Raw genomic sequence first — 4,237 nt, 5'->3', positions numbered from 1 at the left:
GCGGCGGGGCCCTGCCCACACGCTGCGGCAGTCGCTCCCCGTGGCGACTGCACGCTCTGGATGGAGGAGCGGCGGCTGGGGGTTGTCCGGTACCCCCCAAGGCTCCCCTCTCAGATCGCTAGAGAAGGCTTTCTCACCGAGGGCGCACCGCCCCCTACCCAGCGGGGGCCCCCTTCAGGCCTACGGAAGTCCGCCGAGGTGGACGTCAGCGCTCGGCTGGGCAGGAGGGGCCTGCGGCAAGGGTAAGCAGCGGGCCGAAAAGCGAGCGTTCGCGGTCGGGACCGGGGAAAGCCCGTGCCGCCTCGCGAGGAGACGCACCCAAGACCGCGTGGGGACGAGACAGGCGCCCGCCCCCACCGGCACATCACCCGGCCCCACCACGTTCGCTCCCACGCCCGGGCGCGAGCCCCGCAGAGGGGGGACCCACCCGGCGTGCGCCCGGCCACGTCAGTCCCCCCCGGTACAGGGTGAGGACGACGACCAGGAGGCGGCCCCGGCCCCACCGAGGGTGGGGAGCGGCCACGCCTCGCTTACCGTCTCGACCCCTCCCCCACTGCTCAAGAGAGTGGCTCGGGACACACGACCACCGCAGGGGTTACCCGAGAGGACTCGCTGGGGACGGGAAGCGATGCCACCGCTCGGCCTCGGGCACCTGAGGGACAACCTGGAGCGCTCCAGGGGCACCACAGAGGGCCAAGGCGAGACACGCTCGCACCCCGGCGAGGGGATACGTGGCGTGGCGGCGGGGGCAGCCCTCCCCCACCGCGGGGGAGGGCCGCTCGCGAGACAAGACGCCGAGCAGGCGAGGAGGCGAGAGGTGTCTGCCGCGTCACAAGACCCCGGCCCCGCCGACACCACGAGGCACGGGAGACCGAGGTCGGGCCGGAGTCCGCACCCCTTCCTTGCCCCCGCCACCCACGGGCGGTGGAGGAGAGGCGAGGGGCCCGCAGGCAGAACGAGAAGAGAGGCCACGTTCACCATGAACGTCCCGTCCCTCGTCTGGCGCGGCTTAGGCCCGGCCCGGGAGAGCATGACGTCACCACATCGGTCAGGTGAGCGAGCGAGCGAGCGAGCGAGCCATGGGGCAGGGAAGCCCCAGAGCCAGAGGGGAGGGCCCGGCGAGGACAACCACCAGAGGAGGGCCTGCTTCAGCCTCGCCAGGCGCCACCCACTCCTCGTTCCTCTACGAGGAGAGTGGCCAACGACCCCAGGCGGAGAATGCCTGACACGCGGCACGGAGCCTGTGAGGGTGGGGTCGTGCCGGCCACCACCGGGTGCCTGCGGCAGGGAGCGCACGGGGTAAAAGACCCACGCCGCCACCTCACCCCACCGCCCTCGGGCCACCAGAGACCGGAGGCGGCACCACGGGCCACGTCAGCCGGACGCACACACGAGAGCCGGCGCGCAGGCCCGAGCGGGCGGCTCAAGTGTCAGAAGCAGAGTCGGCTTCTACCAGGCCAGGGCTCACGCAGAGACAAAGCCCAAGAGCCCCACACGCGTCCGGAGACCCAACACTCGGTGACAAGACACCGAGAAAGACCGTGTCAGCACCTATCTGCTGGCAGAAAATGCCCAACACGACAGAAAAAATGACAGCGCCCGGAAACGGGTCGGGTCCACGATTTGCAGGGGGGCCCCCGGGACCTCGGTCCGGCCACCTGCCCCCAGCCCTACCCCCATAAATGGCAGCCCCGAAGCTCTCGGGGGCCATCTGATCGACCGGGGGGGGGGAGGGGGAGGGGTTGAGGAGGAGGAGGAGGAGGAGGAGGAGGAGGAGGAGGAGGAGGAGGAGGAGGAGGAGGAGGAGGAGCAGTAGCAGTGGGAATGGGAAGGGACGAGAGGGAGACGGGATCGGGCCGGGGACGCCCTGCCCGTTTCTCGCCCGCGTGGTCGGGGACTCGGGGAGATGCCACAGAGGCGCCTCCGAGGAGAGGGCCCCCCACGAGGGACCGCTCCCGAGCACCGGGCCGGGGAAAGCCTGCCTCCCCCACATCCCTCGCAGGACGCCCCCGTGCCGGTCCCCGAGTCCGGATGAAGTCTCGGTCCCTCAAATGCCACCGGAACCCACGCGGGCAGACTTACGGGCCGGGGGGCGCCCTCCCTGGCCTCCCGCGCCAACAGGGGCCGGCCCAGCCACGTCTCCGGGTCCATCGGGACTCAGAAAACATTTCATCCAAGGAGGCGCCTCCGACGACCGGGAACCCCAGCGCGCCCGTCCCCGGCCTCACCGCACTGGGCCCGGGCCGCTCCTCGCCTCGGGAGCAGTCGTCCAAGGGACACAGACGAGGGCCGGACCACCTAGCCGCCGGCGGCCCGGGCGCGGGACACCCCGTCCCTTTCCCCCGCGGCGGCACGGCGCAGGCCGTGTCCGATCGGCTCGGGTCGGTCCCCGCGGCTGCAGGGGCACAGGCGGATGCTGGTCGACCAGGCCAGGCCACACGGCTTCCCCCTACACACGAGATCCCGGGAGCGCGGCGGCAGCCACCCCCTCATCAGCCTGCGAGTCCAATCTGCGCCGAGAGCAGGACACGCCCGCGGCTCAGCGTCACGGGGACTGTCACCGCCGGTGTCGCCAGCCTCCCCGAAGTCTGCCTCGGGCCCCGCCGCCGAGCCCCATCCCTTGCCGAGGTCGCCGACGCTCGGGAGAAGAGGGACGATCTCAAGAGCGGCAGCCAGATGGCGCCCGACAGCCGTCGCCAACGTCCCCGGAACCGATCCCGACCGCCGGCCGCCCAAACGCCCGAGCCCGTCCCGGGCTGAGGCGCCGGGCGGCCGGCCGGCCGGCGCGACCCCGTGGCGTCCGCCTCGGAGCCCGCTCACCCTCGTCACGGCACGGCACGGCACGGCGGCATGAGGAGACGCGACGCGACGCGACGCGACGCGACCCACCCCGGCAGCAGATCAGGGCGGGGAGGACGGAGGGAGCCGGGGTTTGGCAAGACACGGCCGGCCGGGCGGGCGGCTGCCGCGAAGGGGACGCGCTCCCCACGCGATTCCCCGGGCGGGGGAGATCACACGGACACGCCGGCGGGTGGCCCAGAGCGACCAGGACGAGATCCCGGGTTCCCGGCGGCGGGGGGGGGGGGTGGGAAGGGGAGGAGGGAAACAGGGAGGGAAGGCGGGGGCTGGCAAACCGAAACCAGGCGAGCGCTCCGAGAACAACGCAGGAATCGGCTTTGGAGTCCGTCCTCTCGAATGCAGGAGGTCTTTTGAAAGCAGACAGGCAAAGCCCAGAAGCTAGAAAAGAAAGGATGAAGACCGTCAACCCCATCGAAGTGGAAAGAAAAATCGATCTCGGCACAGATCGCGACAAAGCCCAAAGACAACAAATGGGCGCGTGGGGAAAACGCACTCGCGGTCGGTCGTGAGAACACGGACGTCAGCACGGCTGACCACAACCACAGGGAGGAGGAGGAAAAACAAAAAAATGCGGGCGGCGGTTGGGGGGGGGGGGGGCGAGTCGATAGCCACCCGCTCGGTAAATCGAGGTTCAGTGCATCTACACAGAACAACACTGTGCATGGGCATCCGCGTGTCTGTGTGTGCATGTGTGCCCGTGTCTGTGTCTGTGTGTGTGTGTCGGTGTGTGTGTTTGACACACAGTCACACGTGGACAGGGAAACTGTAGCCCCATGTGGAAAAAAAAAAAAACATGAAAACAAACGACAAAACCCACCACCAAAGGGAAATCAAGTTGTAGAACTTACTCTGGGGTTTTAACAAACAACAACAACAACAACAAACAAACAAACAAACAAACAAAAATGTAGAAAAAGCACCACCACAGCCCATCAGGGGTTCCTCTCCTAAACAGTCCAAGAACTCGGTCAACTCCACCTCCTAGAAGCCAACAAACCAATGATGAAACACGGGCAGGAGACCCAAACTGACTTTTTCAGTTTAAAAGGAAAAAAAAATTATTTTGTATCCAAATGGGGAAGGGGCGGGGGCGGGGGAGGATGGTGTGTAGAACTCAGCGGCAGAGTGCCTGTCCAGCACGCGCAAGGTCCAGGGTTCGACCTTCAGGACCTCCGTTCAAGCAAATAAGGAAGTCGGTGAGTCAGGCAATCACTAAGTCAGGCAACAAACCAGCAAAAGAAACGAATTACCTCCCCTCCCCGAATAAGCAAACAACAACCAAAAACAACAACAGCAACAAGAACAACAACAACAAAAAAGCCTAAATAAATAAATATATGTAAATAAGTAAGCAAGTAAATAAATAAATAAGTAAGCA

This window comes from Vicugna pacos, unplaced genomic scaffold (assembly GCF_048564905.1).
Source record: "Vicugna pacos unplaced genomic scaffold, VicPac4 SAC-SAT, whole genome shotgun sequence".
Taxonomy (NCBI): domain Eukaryota; kingdom Metazoa; phylum Chordata; class Mammalia; order Artiodactyla; family Camelidae; genus Vicugna; species Vicugna pacos.
The sequence above is the reverse complement of the archived record's forward strand: the minus strand, read 5'-3'. Positions refer to the sequence as shown.